The sequence below is a fragment of the Saimiri boliviensis genome, chromosome 10, assembly GCF_048565385.1.
Source record: "Saimiri boliviensis isolate mSaiBol1 chromosome 10, mSaiBol1.pri, whole genome shotgun sequence".
Lineage (NCBI taxonomy): Eukaryota > Metazoa > Chordata > Mammalia > Primates > Cebidae > Saimiri > Saimiri boliviensis.
Window position 1 is genome coordinate 113425205 of NC_133458.1, and position 17130 is coordinate 113442334.

General features: G+C 39.8%; 1 protein-coding gene and 1 non-coding gene across 10 annotated transcripts in view; both read right to left on the minus strand.

Annotated features, from left to right (window-relative positions):
• HECW1 (HECT, C2 and WW domain containing E3 ubiquitin protein ligase 1) overlaps positions 1 to 17130 on the minus strand; it is a 600315-nt gene that overhangs the window by 376440 nt on the left and 206745 nt on the right. The window lies entirely within an intron of this gene.
• Positions 2949 to 3010, minus strand: LOC120360932 (U7 small nuclear RNA). Its single transcript, XR_005577314.2, has one exon. It is a non-coding gene; the product is annotated as a U7 small nuclear RNA (small nuclear RNA).

Consider the following 17130-nt stretch of genomic DNA (forward strand, 5'->3'; position numbering starts at 1 on the left):
TGTCGGAGTGGGTGGGAGGATTCCACTCCCTCTTCCACTTAATGAGTGAGTTCCTACCATGGTAAGACTGTGACCTCACCCATACCCCAAAAGAAGAGATTTTCTTTTTTTTTTTTCTCATCTTTTCTTGAGTGTACACAGAACAAGCACTGTTTTTTTTTTTTTTTTTCTACAAGTTCTCCTTTGGATTATATTACCCTAAAGAAAAGTGCACTGGGACCAAGGATTGGGGCTTTTGTGTTCCAATTAATAAGCCTTTTTTCTTTTCTTTAAGAATTTAATTTATTGGACAATATGAATGAGTTTGAGAGCTATGTACCCATCCTTTAGCTCACTGATCTCCTACAACAATCAGTGCTTTTATGAAATGAATGTAATTCACACACTACCATGTACATACTTTAAAAAAATGGCTCAAGGGCAGGGGAAAAGTAAAACTCGATCTAAAACATAGTTTATTTTTTTCTTACTCATATACATAAACGTAAAATATTACAAATTATTCTTCACATGAGTTTTAAAACCACCGTAGATTTAAATTTAATGAATGAAGGTAAGTAATGTAACTCCAAACTTAATTAAAAACTTGCCGACATGACTTTGTAGCCATGCAGACTGTGGACGAAACTATCAAAACACACTCCTAGAGACTCTCACTGGAGCCCGGCCCCACTCCTGCTCAGGGCGGAAGTGTGCTGAGAGAGTGGCCCACTGCACTCATTCTGAGGGGGTTAAATCAATGAGGCAGGACATTCACGCATATGCGGTTACCCTCTGAGAGCCGGGACCTGGAGCAAACTACCCTGGACTCGAACGCTGAATTACATCATCACAGAGGTGCTGGCTATTTGTCACCAAAGCATGGTTCACTCTATGCAAAACGGAACAATTGACAAATGTCACGAATGCTAGAAGAGTCTTAGAATTAAAATAGTTGTCTTAGAAACAATAAGACCTACTTGGGTTCAGACAAAATCAAGTTAAGATAGAAGCAGTGCCTACCTCTTTTAATGAAAATATCTGCAAAAGACCAAACTTTTTAGAATACCAAAATATCAAAATCCCATAAGATGTCAAAATTAAGAAACAAACAAATATTCTCTAACAGTATTGGAGAGGAAGAACAGTCATTCGCCGATGGGAAGGATTTCACCCGCTATAGCACTGGTGGTAAGAGAAGCATAATACACAGTGTTTGCAGGAGAATGGAAAATTCCAGCCAGCAGTTTCATGTGACTAGCAAAAGGACACTTGAAATAGCTACAGGAGCCATGAGCTTATAAAATCCTGAAAAACCGGGGTGTGGACCAAGCTGGCTAATACCGACTGGACCCAGCATGGTGCCAGGTTTGGCCTGGGTTTCCCCTAGAACCTCAGTATACCCTCATTGATGTCCTAAATCACACACCCATCACCCCATGACAGTTCTGAGAACACCCATATTTGATATAAAAATGGGTGGCACCACAGTTCCAAGAAATTTCTACCTTTTTTCCAGGAATTTTCATGAATATTCCACCCCTTGGTTAAAGAAACCCATAAAGGTAGCCAGCCAAATCCATGGGGTAAACTCTCCCTTAAGTATGCCTGCACTTCAATTTCTTGAGTATGTACTTTTTGCTTTGCAAATAAATCTCCCAACTTCCACTATTTTTGGACTCATCTTTGAGTTTCTTCTTGTCATGGTGTCGAAAGCATGGATGTTGGCTTGAGTCCAGGTCCAACTGGTATTTGGGGACCGGCCCCAGCCCACCAGTATCAATAGCGCCAGCCTAAGAGACGGAGACGATGATGCCCACGGGCTCTGCCCTCAAGGGCAGTAACATAAGAAGCGTGGCTCCCAAGCAGGGAGGAAAAGGCTAGTGGTCCTTCAAGTCACCTGGCAGAACTGCCACCTTGTGGCTGTGTGGGCAAATTCGTGAGGCAGCCAGTCTTGCCCAGGTCCTGGCCCCCAGGAGATGCCTTTGTGTGTGGATGGGAGTCGAGAGCTCCTTTAGGAAGCCTGACAAGGTGGCACAGCGCCTCCCAGACTGTGCAATCTCACACACAATGCCATGCACAGCCCCGGGAAGTTTACCTTCCCCTTTTAAGGCTGAAGCCCCAGTAACAAACACCATACCATTAACACTTCTTTCTTTTACTTGGGAAATAAATAGAATCAGCAATATGTGACAATTATCTATTGCCATTAAGTCATTCTTAGGATCTGGGAGTCCTTCTATGTAGAAAGTAAATCATACTTGTGGCAGTAAGTAAGGGGATAATTGCCAAAGTCTTGTGAAAAACTCTCCCTCATTAAAACACAGTCCTTCAGAGAAACCTTCATCGGACCTGCCTCATATGAGGTAGCAGGGTACTGGATGCTGGTTGCTACAGCCCATTATTTTGGCTCCAGGAAGGTAATAAAAGGTGAAGAGTAGCCAGACATGGTGGCTCATGCCTGTAATCCCAGCACTTTGGGAGGCTGAGGCAGGTGGATCATCTGAGGTCAGGAGTTTGAGACCAACCTGACCAACATGGTGAAACCCCATCTCCACTAAAAATACAAAAATTAGCTGAGTATGGTGGTGGGTGCCTGTAATCCCGGCTACCTGGGAGAGTGAGGCAGGAGAATTGCTTGAAACCAGGAGGCAGAGGGTGCAGTGAGCTGTGATTGCACCATTGCACTCCAGCCTGGGCGACAGAGTGAAACTCTGTCTCAAAAAAAAAAAAAAAAAAAAAAAAAAAAAATGGTGAAGAGCATCCTCTTCCCCTTCTATTGAAGCATTTGCGTGGTTGAATCCACAGAGCTTGACCATCTTAAAGGATTTCAGAAAAAGAACAAGGCAGGGACTAGTCAAGAAAAGAAGGTCCTTATCTCTGATTTGAGCAAGATTTTGTGGAAAAGAAGGGTCCAGGGAGCACATACACACACACAGGTTGATGGCTTTTCTTTCTTTTTGTGGTCGGGTGACTTTCTGGTAAAGACTGGAAAACCTGCTAGACAAATTCTAAAAGAGCTGTAACACCAGCTTTCTGGTTTTTCATATACTGCATCTGAACCGATCAGAGAATGAATGAGCATCCCAGATTTTTAAGGAAGAGAAAATCTCACTTTAGTTCAGCATTAAAAAAAAAAAATGCCTACTAAAATTAAGATTTAGTGATTAATTGCTGACTAAATACAGAAATTACCATGGTCTTACAAACCAAAAAAAAAAAGAATTCTAAGCCCCTCAACTGACTGAACAGACCCTCCTCTTTGCTAAGAGGACCCAAAGAAACCTGAAAAGCCAGTTTAGGCCATATGGGACAGGCCTCAAGATACCCTCCTTCCTTTGAGTTCAGTCACAACTGACCAGCACTAACATTAAAACAGAGATCTCAACACTGACAGAACAGACTCTTTGTAATAATAAGATACCAAATTCCAAACATGTTTGCATAGCATCACAAAACACAAAGCAGGTACTGAAGGGAATCAAAGTATTTGACTCTAGAATCTATTTTTTGACAAATTTTGATATGGTCCTGCAAAGCCGTCTCTGTGGGGGACATTCACATTCTGCAGAGAATCTCCTCTCCTTACTAGGTCTTTCTGTTAGAGTACATAGTTAGGCAGACATGAGGAGGGCCGGAGAGGCCTCCAGGAATGTCAGGTGACCATCAGGTGAAGGTCAGGCAGCTGTTCACTGTGTCTCTAAAATAATAATTGGTTGTAGCCAATGCCAGGGAAAGGCGGTCTCCCGCTAGATAGAAAACACATGAAGTAAGATAGGAAGACATAATATATACAGTATTTTGGAAAAAGGGCATGAGATAGGATTTCAGTAGGACAAGTTTCACAAGATACAGGTCACAAAGACCCTGCTGATGAAACAGGATGCAGTAAAGAACTGGCCAAAACCTGCTGAAACCAAGATGGCTGCAAATGCAACCTCTAGTCATCCTCACTGCTCATTATTCGCTAATTATAATACATTAGCATGCTAAAAGACATGCTCACCAGCGCCATGACAGTTTACAAATGCCATAGCAACGTCCAGAAGTTACCTTATATGGTCTGAAAGGGAGAGGGATCATGGGTTCCAGGAATTCCCAGCCCTTTTCCTGGAAAACTCATGAAAAATGCACCTGTTATTTAGCATATAATCAAGAAATAACCATAAAAATAACCAGCCAGCAGCCCTTGGTGCTGCTTTGCCTATGGTGTAGCCACCCTTTTATGGCTTTACTTTCTTTTTTTTATTTTTTTTGAGACAGAGTTTTGCTCTTGTTGCCCAGGCTGGAGTGCAATGGCACGATCTTGGCTCACTGCAATCTCCGCCTCCTGGGTTCAGGCAATTCTCCTGCCTCAGCCTCCCAAGTAGCTGGGATTAAAGGCATGCACCACCATGCCTGGCTCATTTTGTATTTTTTAAGTAGAGATGGGATTTCACCATGTTGGCCAGGCTGGTCTCGAACTCCTGACCTCAAGTGATCTGCCCACTTTGGCCTCCCAAAGTGTTAGGATTACAGCCATGAGCCACCACGCCTGGCCTGCTTTACTGTCTCAATAAACTTGCTTTCACTTTACTCTGTCAGCCAGCTGGCTCTTGAATTCCTTCCTGTGTAAAGCCAAGATCCCAGGTGGCCTCCCAGCCTGAATCCCAATTTTGGAGTTTGCCCTGTGACAGTAAGGATATAGAAATGTATGTACAACCTTAAAAGATGGGGAAAGATATCTATTAAAATAGCATCTAAAAATAAAGTATATCAGATGTTGACATTGATTGTCACCAGGTGGTAGCATTAAAGACAATTTTTTCCTTAATACTTTTCTATATTTTCCAATGTCCTACAGTGAGCATGTGTAAGTAATTAACATAATTAGGAGATTTAATTGAATTCATTTAAAAAGAATCTTCAATAATGTACCACTTTTTTCTTTTAATAAAGTTTATTTTTACTTATTTATTAGATATACGTATATTCAATGTACAAGTAATATTAGGTTGGTGCGAAAGTGATAATAATTTGATACATTCATATAATCAAATCAGGGTAACTGGAATTATGGATCAACTTAAATATTTATATTTTCTTTGTGCCAGGAACATTCAAGTTATTCTCTACTAGCTATTTTTAAATGTATGACCAACTAATGTTTATGATAGTCACCTTAGTGATCTATTAACACTAGCTCTTATTTCTTCTAAATGAATAATGTGCCACTTTTTAAAGGAGCACCAACTATTGGCTAAGCCATAAAAATGTATTTTGTACCTTGTGCTTTCCATCAGTCCTCCTATTCTCTGCATTTTATGAGTTTGCTGTATTATTTGAGATTTTTTGATTCTGCTGAAGAAGACAAGAAGAGCAAATTAAGAGGATGAAATACGTAAGCAATGTAAAAGCCTAGACAGTGAGTTAGCAAGTGGTTTGTATGCCACAGGAGAGTCTCATAGTCTGTGTTTAGTCCCGACAATGAGTAAGCAAATGGCTTGCGAGGCATGGGCAGAATTAATCATATATGCTAAATGCTGACAGCAAAGTAGGAACCTGAAATGCTAAAAATAGAAAACGGAATATGTGACAGCACAAATGCGTTACTTAGAGCTAGAAAAGAATGACAGACCAAGTTATGAGCACACAACTGTGGGTGACAGCTGGGTCACACCTGACATTGACTATCCACTGGTGACTCCTAGTATGGCCCCCCTCTGGCTCTGCATGTGTTTTGTCCAAGAAGTGCAGTTAGAAAGCATGGTGGTTTAGCAGCTAACTGTCAAGCTGCAGCTATAGGCTGGCTACATCCATCGCTGTAATAGACCTAGGGTATGTCAATGCCCTGAGATACCTTCTAGTCTCGGGGTACTCTTGCTCAAACCCAGCTCTGGCCTCTTAATGACACCATAATTGGAGAAGGTGCCTATGGCAGACAGACAAGACACATAAGCTTTGTTAGCCCAGGATTTAGGTAGTGTGGATCTTCCTCCTGCATAAATTATATATATATGTATACGTACACACACACACACACACACACACACACACACACACACACACATATATATATATATATAACCCAAGTGTGTTAATCTACCCCATAGTTTTCCATTGTTTGTGTTTTAAATTGATTTAATAAACTGTGGGATTCAAGCATCTAAATTTGGTGTGCGAGCCTTTTTGCTGTGTAATTTCTTGGATAGCTTGCTTGATAGGTACTTTCACCAAGGTCCTTCTCTACACAGCTCATGGAAGGGGGAAAACGTTCTTGTTGTTCACGGAATGTTATTAATACTTGAGACAGACTCCAGTTTGGGATTGGATATGAAGTCACACAGTGACCTATTAGCAGTCTGAAACGAGACTGGGTCTAAATTATGAAGAAATCGTTTGCACAGAATCATCCCTTATAAACTCAAAGGCCTTGAATAAGGGCAGAGATGAGTTTGGAATGTGGAAGGGGAGTATTCTGGGAAGAGGGTCTGTGTGCAGATGGGTTCGTTTGGAAACCTTAAGACTGTCCCATTTGGGATGGTTGGAGCATTTCTCAATCTTTCCCATAGCAGTAAGCTCTCTGGTCCTTGAACAGAGCATAGAAAGACAAGGACTGAAATTATTCCACAAATACATCACTGATCAACTGAATACTTTATGAGAAATAGTTCTCAATCCATGGTTCCCCTATATCAATGTCTTTCACTGTTATTCTCCCTTTGAAAATCCCTCAAGCTTATCAGGATTTAGTCGTACAATGAAGAAATACACTATCCCTCCCCTTTCCTATTGTGACTATAAAACACATTTCCAGCCAGGCACAGTGGCTCACGCTTGTAATCCCAGGACTTGGAGAGACCAAGGCAGCTGGATCACAAGGTCAGGAGTTTGAGACCAGCCTGACCAACATAGTGAGAACCCCATCTTTACTAAAAATACAAAAATTAGCCAGGGATGGTGGTGCATGCCTGTAATCTCAGCTACTCAAGATGCTGAGGCAGGAGAATCACTTGAACCCGGGAGGAGGAGGTTGCAGTAGACTGAGATCGTGCCACTGTACTCCAGCCTGCGCGACAGAGCAAGACTCTGTCTCAAAAACAAACAAACAAACAAACAAACAAACAAACAAACAAACATTTCCATGGCTGTAACCATGGGTGTGTAAAGGAAATGTCCCAAGCAAAGAGCATTTATTTGCTTTGAATCCACTTAGCAAGTTTTCTTCTCTCCCAAGATTGGCTCCTGAAATATTGAATGTTACTAACCTTCCTCTTGTTAGAAAACAAATTACACTAAAAGCCCTAAGGTTCAAAATATGTTGCAGGTCTGCTATTGTATTCTATGTACCAGGCACTCCTGGAGTTGGGTGGTGAGGTAACTCTGACTAACATTTTGTGAGACGTATCTGCTTAAAGCTTGGTGAATTGCCAAGAGTCTTGGTAACAACTTCCATTGGTAATTGTGCATTTAATACAATATGGTTGAAACTCTCTTCTTCAATGCAAAAAGTTTTCTTAAGTAATGAATCACTTAAAAACAATAAAATCCTTCTGGAAACTTTTACTCTTAACCTCATGCATTTATTTTTCATAAGAAAGTCAAGTTCTCTCTGTTTTTTAAAATGTGTTTTACTGAATGATGTTCACATTATCTTTATGAGAAGAGGCAGCTTCATTATAGCCAGGTCTATGTTTTTTGAAGTCGAGAGAGCTCTTCTTAAAGTACTAGCAAAGCGACCTGCAGGCAATCTCTTTTTGTGTTTTAATGATTTCCAATAAGCTTTTGTAGTGGTCTCATATTTTGCTATTCGATGTGTGATCTGTGGACCAGCAGCATCCCTATTGCCCTGGAGCTAATTAGAAATTCGGAATCTCAGGCCCCACCTGCACCTACTGAATCAGAACCTGCCCCTTAACAAGCTCTCTGGATGGTTTGTGTGAACATTAAAATTTGAGTAGCTATGACATGGCCTATTCAGTTCCTATTTCAGTAGCAATTTTAAAAGAGGAGATTTGTTCTTCCTTTCTGTCCTTACATTTTATAATCTCATGTACTATTTAACTAAATTATGTCATTAAAAGTAAGTATTACTGGCATAAAGGAGCTTGGACAAACACACAACTTCTGTAAGCATTCAACTCAACTGTGAGGAAGGAAGCGAACGAGTGTAGGATTAGCCGAGCACACCTCACCCTGAAGGCATTACTCCGGATGCATTACAGAGGGAAGAGAGCATCTAGGAATCCGGAGATTGACTTAAATGTAGGCTGTTTAAAAGAACCAGTCCTATGATAGTAATTGATATTTATCGATGACTTCTCACGAATTGTTTCCAACCCCAGTGACAAGGTGGCAGAAGAGTGTTCGCAGAAGGCACTGTCGACCAAGTATCCGCAGTTCTTCCCCCTCCAGGCACTCGCAGGATAGCTGCTTCTGACCAGCTGTGGCATGGGGGCAGGAAGCTCATCCGGCCAATGAACTGTAAGCCGAAGTAACACGTGTCATTTCCAGCCAGCACATTTAAGTTTTAGTGAACTTCCTGGAGCCCTCAATTTCTTTTTGCCCAGCAATATCAGAGGTGCCAACTACGAGCCAGCAAGGAAACCCCTCCAACACTTTAGCTGCCTGTGATTCTGGGTTTCTCATAGCAGAGCCTAGCTAGTGCTGACCAAGACAGTATTTTCACTTAGAGGGTACAGCCCTAGGTTAGTGATTAAACTCAAACACACCATCTATCAGGATTTAGCTTTAAAATGCCTTAGTATAGAGGGTGTACTTGAGTTTAACCACTAACTTTGGGTTGGGTAAGTAACACTGAATTTCCTTGATTTAAAGTCCCCACACGCCAATCATAGGAGCAGTTATTTCGCTCCTACAGGAGTCTTCAGTTCAGAATGTGGCTTTCCTTCAAAAACCTCAATCTAAATCTGTATCAGAGGAGATCGCTAGTCGATCTACGGGATTTGGAAATAACTTTTCATTAACCAGCATATTGTACAGGCATCTCCAACTTGGAATGAATGGGGTGGAAGAACCCGGTGAGGCAAGAAAACAATCCCTTTGAAGAGACATCTTCGGTCTAGAACCACATTCTATCCTGTACCCAGAGAATGTCCCTCACCTGATCCCACCACAAGGCAAGCCGCTCCTGTCATCAGGATATTTGTTGTGTTTGTGCTGGAATTAGTCTTTCCTATAAGGCATGTGGTATGGTGTGAAAAAGGCAGCGGTGGGGTCTTCACGGAGTCCATGGCTGGGACATGCAGCCATTTAGTGCTGCTTGCTAACAGATGTTTGCACATGTGACTGAATTCAGTTTGAGATTGGCTTGGGCGGTAGCATATCACTTTTTAGTGTAGTTTTGGGGTAGGAAACATTAGAGCTCCCATCTACCTCTAAATGTCTGAGCCTACCTATAATTACCGAAAGAATCTGATGATTACCAAAAGAACCTATTTGGTCAAACTGGGTGAGAAGGCAGATTAATAGACAAGAAAGACAAGCTTGAAGGAGTTGGAAATAAATCCAACTATTTAAAGATTATCATAGTTAATATAGAAAAGCAAATTATAATATAAATGAAAAGCCAAATTCAATCAAAATTTCAAACATTAATTAAGAACATCAGTAACAGAAGTCACAAAAAGGATTTTAGAATGAGTAAAAGACAGTAGTGTCTAAAAGAATAAAATATAATTTAATGAACTATTAAAAAGTAAAATAAAAACCCTAAAATTTGAAAGCACGAATCAAAATAAAATGAGCTAAAGTTACCTAAAATTATGGTATGTGGTGTTTCCAAATATGTCCACAGATTCTCGGACACTACCTTCAGTGGGTGGAGCCTAATTTCCCTCCACTTGAGAGGCTGCCCTTAGTGACTCACTCCTAGTGAAGAGGTTAGAGCAGAAGTGATGCGTGACTTCTGAGACCACGTCTTAAAAGACATCATGACTTCTGACTTGCTCTCTTCTGTGGTCATTTGCTCTGAAAGAGGCATCTGCCAGTTGTGAGGACAATTGTGCAGCCCTATGGAGAGGTCCACGTAGCAAGGAAAGCAACCACAGGATGAGTCCTCACAGGTGCAGACCCTGCAGACCAGTCAAGCTCTCAGATACTGTATTCTTGACTGACATCTTGACTGCAACCTCATGAGAGACTGAGGCAGAGCCTTCCAGCTAAGCCACTCTAGACACCTGCCCTCAGAAATGGTGAGAAAAATCAATATAGTCCAATACAGTCATGTCCCTTAATGGCTGGGATATGCCCTGAGAAATGTATCATTGTGTGAACATCCTGGAGTGTACTTAAACAAACCTAGATGATTCAGCCTAAGACACACCTAGGCTGTAGAGTATAACCTATATAACTTACCGTTCCTAGGCTGAAAACCTGCACAGCATGTTACTGTTCTGAATACTGTAGGCAACTGTAACACGGTGCTAAGTATTTGTGCATCTAAGCATAGCTAAATGTACAAAAGGCACCGTGAAATTACCGTATCATAATTTTACGGGACCACTATCATACATAAGGTTCATCTTTGACTGAAACATTGTTATGTGGTGTATGTGTGTACTTGTTACTGTAAGCTACTAACTTTCAGGTAATTTACAAAGCACAAACAGTTAATGAGCACAAACTGCTAGAACTATGTTTTATAAATAAGCAAATAAATAATCTAGGGGTTAGAAAGGAATCAGAGAAGGTGTGTCCTATGATGGAATCTTCCCATTTAAGAGAGATGACCTCTAAGCATGAAATTTCCAAAGAAGCTGTGTGAGGATGATCTTGATCTTGATCTTTGAGCAAGTGAGCCCTGGAAACCACTGTTATCCAGGACCTACCAAGTAGTATAGGCCCATCCTCTCCTGCAACACATCTAAGGGTTCTTCAACATACAACCTAACCCATATCCCATCTCAGCTTGCTGGAGCCAGCTCACACTACCTTGTGAGACAAGACTGTCAAATTTTCAGAACTGTTGCATGCCGATTGTTAAATAAAACCATGAAATCGTTATTACAAATTAAATCATAAACTTTAAATTACACTAAAGGAAAATGTAATAAACACTCAAAACTCATCAAATCTAATGATTTTACTACATTATGCGGTCATTGGGCTTTTGAAGTTATTCTGTGTGTACTGAATCTATATGATGGAAATTCTACTATTAAAACAGAAAAAAACCAAGGCAAAGTGCTTTTTCCTACTCTCAGACAATAATCAACAAAGAATACTTCTGTGACCCTTGGCCAACAAAATGTGTGGGGATTTTTCCCCACCAGGCAGTCTTTCAGGAGATTCTCTAGCAGACAACAGCAGGGTGTCCTCTGATTCAATTCTGATACTTTCTACCTGGGGAGAACATCAGATCTTACAGGTTGAGGGCTCAGTCTCACAAGATTGGCCCCACTTCAGATGCCAGTTGAAAGTAGGTTGTCACCTAGAATTCTGAGCCAGTTCCTACCATTTACCCCTTGGGTTTGATTAATTTGCTGGAGGGGCTTACAGAACTCAGTGAAACGCTTTACTTATGTTTACCAGTTTATTATAAAGGATACTGCAGACGACACAGGTGAACAGCTAGATGGAGGAGACATACAGAGCAAGCTCTGGGGCATGGGGAGTGGACCTTATGTGCCCTCTCTAGGTGTGCTGCCCTTCAGGAATCTCCCCATGTGTTCAGCCATCAGGAAGCCAGCCCCTTCCTCCACACCATCACTGTCTTTTTGGGTTTTTAATGGAAACTTCACTACAGAGGCACCGATACAGTTTGGATCTGCGTACTCACACAAATCTCATGATAAAATGTAATCCCGTGTTGGAAGTGGGGGCTGGTGGGGGCGGTGATTGGATCATGGGGATGGTTCGAATGGTTTGACACCATGCTCCCTTGGTACTGTGAGTTCTCCTGAGATCTCATTGTTAAGGGTGTGTGGCACCTCCCCCCCATCTCTTCCTCTTGCTCCAACCTTGTAAGGTGTGCCTGCTTCCCCTTTGCCTTCTGCTATCACTCTAAGTTTTCTGAGGCCTCCCCAAGCAGATGCCAGCATCGTGTTTCCCGGACAGTCTGTAGAATCACGAGCCAATTAAACCTCTTTTATTTGTAAATTACCCAGCCTCAGGTATTTCTTTAGAGCAATGTGAGAATGAATACAGGCATGATTGGTTAAATCATTGGCCATTGGTGATCAACTCAACCTTTAGCTTCTCTCCCCTCCCCAGAAGCTGAGGGGTGGTACTGAAAGTCCCAATCCCAATCCCAATCTTTCTGATGACTAGCTCCTGTCCTGAAGCTATTTAGGGAAGCCCAGATACCAGCCATTTCCTTAGCATACAAAAAGCACTCTTGTTACTCCAGAGATTGCAAGTATTTTAGAAACCCATATTTCAGGAAATTGAGATGAAGACGCATTTCATAACATCACAGCTATATAATGGTCTGCTGCTGGGAGTCTCTTCCCAGCTCAGCGTTCAGTGGCATCACACTGATGAAATTGGACATGGTGAGACTATAATATAAGAATGGCAAATGCTACAAATCAAGTCTTGATTTATTGTTTTTTAAAAATTGTGTAGTCTTAAAACAGTGATGGATACAATGTTAATAGCATAGATTAAACTTAAAACGATGTCTATATTTGTTATATGGTAAATAGCAAAAAACATTGATGAAATATTCTTCCAGTATTCAGAAAAATTCTATCCTTAGCAAAATAGTTACTCACAGTCCAGAAGAATAAGTGAAGTTCCAATATATGTCTTACTAGTTAAGATAAATGAAAGCATCAAGCAACATTCAATTTGAATTATACTCATTCATTGGTTGTAACCATAGATTGACTATGGATAGTCAGAAATTTGGCAAAAATCAAGGTAAAGAATGATTCTTGTATAAGAATCAATTGACTTTATAGAATTTATATAAACAAGATTTTATATTTTATTATTATTTGTAAACTGTGTGCTACACGTCCTTTGTATCAGTAACATTTTTAAATGAGTGTAGGTGTATATACAGTCTTCATTTTTCAAAAATTGTCAGGTTCTAAAGATTTACCAGTATACTAACTCATGCTGACTATAGTAGATAAATTACTTTTCTTAATAATGAGTCTACCTTGTGTATTGAGGGTGGAGGATGTTTGCAGCATCTTTACCTGAGAACAGGAGTGGGAAAACTAGGAATAAGGCAAGAACACCAAGTATCTATTCTCCAGCCTGGCTCCACCTACCAGGTTGACCAGGAAGTGGGCCTTGTGGTAGAAGTGGAGAGCTGTTTTCACAGGGGAAAGGTGTATGGGACTGATGTCACTGTAACTCCATTGTAACCTAGGTAGTGAGGTCAAGTGCAAATGGTAGATGAGGACCTACACAAAAGACCATCTCTTACACGCATTTTTCCCCACAACTCTGTACTTACCTTCACAGAACATTGAGCTTAGGAGATGCTCAAAAATATTTGATAAAAATTTGCATTAAAATAAAGATACAGTGATAAAAATCAACATGTAAAAATCAACAGTACTTCTATGGGCTGATAGTGAACTATCTGAAAAAGTAATCAAAAAAACAATCCCATTTAAAATAACAAATAAAGAAAAAAATATATTATCTATTTCTAGGAAAAATTTAACCAAGGAGGTGAAATATCTCTACATTGAAAACCATAAAACACTGATGAAAGAAATTGAAGATGACACAAATACATGGAAAGCTATCCCATGTTCATTGATTGGAAGAAATATTGTGAAAATAATCATACTACCAAAAGTGATCTACAGAATCAATACACTGCCTATCAAAATACCAATGCTATTCTTCACATAAGTAGAAAAAACAATCCTAAAATTTGTATGAAACCACGAAAGACCCCAAATAAGCAAAAAAAAAAAAATTTGAGAAAAAAGAACAAAGTTGGAAGCATCATACAACTTGACTTCAAAATATACTACAAAGCTATAGTAACCAAAACATCATGGTACTGGCAAAAAATACCTGACATGTAGACCAACGAAACAAAATAGCCCAGAAATAAATCCACACAACTACAACCAACTGATTTTTCCATGAAGGGACCAAGAACACACATTGGGGAAAGCACAATCTTTTCAGTAAATGGAGCCAGGAAAACTGGATGTCCACATGCAGAAGAATGAAACTTAATGCTTACCTCCTACCATATACTAAAATCAACTCAAAATGGATTAAAGACTTAAATATAAGACCGGAACCTATTAAACTACTAGAAGAAAACACCAGGGAAATGTTTCACGACATTAGACTGGGCAAGTTTCTTCTTAAATAAGACATTGAAAGCACAGGCAACAAATTTAAAAATAGACAAATGGAAATGTATCAGATGAAAATGCTTCCACACAGCAAAGGAAACAATCAACAGAGTTAAGAGAGAACTTAAAAAATACGAGAAAATATTAGGAAACTATACATCTGACAAAAAGTTAATATCCAGAATATGTTAGGAACTCAAACAACTCAATAGCAAAGAACTCAAACAATTCAATTTAAAAGTAAGCAAAAGATCTGAATAGACATTTCTCAAAAGAAGAAATACAAATAGTGAAGAAGTATGTGAAAAAATACTCAACATCACTAATCATCAGAGAAATGCAAATCAAAATGAGATATTGTCTTACTCCAATTATAACATCTATTATCAAAAAGAAAAGAAAACAAGTGCTGGTGGAGTGGGGAGAAAAAGAAACCCTTATGCAATGTTGGTGGAAATGTAAATTTGTACAGCCATTATGGGAAACAGTATTGAGGTTCCTCAAAAAAATTAAAATAGAACTACCATATGATCCAGCAATCCCACTGCTGAATATTTATCCAAAGGAAATGAAATCAGTATGTCGAAGAGACCTCCACTCCCTTGTTTACTGTAGCACTATTCACAACAGCCAAGCTATAGAAACAACCTAAGTGTCCATCAAGGGATGAATGGAATGGATAAAGTATGGTGTATTTATATATATATATATATATATATATATATATATATATATATATATATACACACACACACACACACACACACACACACACACACACACACACAATGGAATCTTATTTATCCATAAAAAGAATGCAATTGTGCCATTTGCTACAACATGGATGAACCTGGAGGATATTATGGTAAGTGAAATAAGCCAGGCACAGAAAGACAAATACCACATGATCTCCCTCGTATGTGAAATCTTAAAAAGTTGATCTCATAGTAGATAGTAGAATAGTGGTTATCACAGGCTGGGGGCTTAGGGGAGAGGTTGGTCAATGTGCACAAAGTTACAATTAGATAGGAGGAATAAGTTCAGCTCTTCTATTGCACAGTAGGGTGACTATGGCTAACAATGATGTGTGGCATATTTCAAAATAGCAACAAGAGGCTGGGCACTGTGACTTACACCTGTAATCTCAGCACTTTGGGAGGCAGAGTTGGGGGGATCACCTGAGGTCAGGAGTTTGAGACCAGTCTGACCAACATGGAGAAACCCAGTCTCTACTAAAAACAGAAAATTAGCTGGGTGTGGTGGTGCACGCCTGTAATCCCAGCTACTCAGGAGGCTGAGGTAGGAGAATCAATTGTGGTGAGCCGAGATCACACCTTTGCACTCCAGCCTGGGCAACAAAGGTGAAACTCTGTCTCAATAACACAAAACAAAACAAAACAAAACAAAACCCTGAAATAACTACAAGAGAGGATTCTAAATATTCTCACTGCAAAGAAATTATATATGTTTGAGGGGATGGATTTGCTAATTACCTTGACTTGATCATTACACTGTGTGCATAGGTATTGAAACATCATATTGTACTTCATAAATATTATGTGTCAATTAAAAATAAACTTAGCAATAAAATAGAAGTCAATTTGAATACTCAAAATCCTCAAGTTCTTTGTGCACCCTCCAACCTTTGGAGAGGGTGGCAGCTAGAGGGCTTCACCTACACAGCTTGTCCCAGGAGCCGCAGCGCAGTGAAAGTAATCCGGGCAAACGTTTGTTACTTGCAGGCTCCAACACGGTCACACAACCTGTGCTATCAACTGGTAATGTCCCCATCTTCTGTTCTTTTAGGCTCTGCAAGGTGCATCTTGCATGAAAGTGAACGTTACCAACTCTGCTAAGGGCAGGATAAGGTAAACAGGCAAGTACAGTTGCAAAACTCCTCTATTGATTTGGGGCCACAGGATCAGAGTGTCAGATCTAAAGTTGCTGGAAATCTCTGATTATTTTACCCTCCAAAGACAAAGCAAAGTTTCCTGTATAACATCCCTGGTTAAATTGAGCCTTCATTCATTTTACCTAGAAAAATGTACAAATAAATGTACCTTTCAGGGTAGATTTACATGGTGATAAGTAAATCTCAATCGTTTTTGAAAATGAACTCCTCCTTCGATTCTTTTATATAACACTGAGGTATGGGCTACTATTGGAAAATGTGGATGTTATCTAACTTTCGATAGGCATAAATATATGGCAGTCATATTCTATGCTGCAGTATTTAATAGAGACAATAAACAATACTAAAAATACTTAAAACACACTCCTTTATAGTCATTTGTTCTTAAAACTAAAAAGTATAAACCTTGCATTTAGATGTATTTAGATGTAAACAAAAACAAACAACAACAATAAAAATTTGGCAAATACACGATTCTCCCAAATAACCAATGGTATTTATTTTAACAAGTGAGCATAGGCTTGTTAAGGCATTCAGGTACCAGTAAAATATCAAGCCATACAATTTTAGTTCCACGCCTAGCTCTTAAGCACAAGGAACTTATACTGAAGCATAGTATAATTCAAGCAAAGGGTGCCATTTTTCCCACACTTGGAACTCTCAGACTTGGGAGTAAGAGGTTTCTATTAATATTACAATCTCCTTTGCTCTCAATGCTGTAGACTTCAGCTTCACCTTAATGCTGCACAAATAATACAGCTCGATTCAAGCTGGAGCCTTTGGTGCTGCTGTCTGCCACTCTCTCCAGCATCTTGGGATGGCTATTTTCCATTTATTATTTTCTGTGAAAAGCAAGAACCTGTCTTTTTTGAGTGTCAACAACTTTGATGGTTTCCCACTGCGGAGGAAAGGAGATAAATCATTCTAGAGAAAATGCTTTCTTTTTTCTCGGTGTTACTT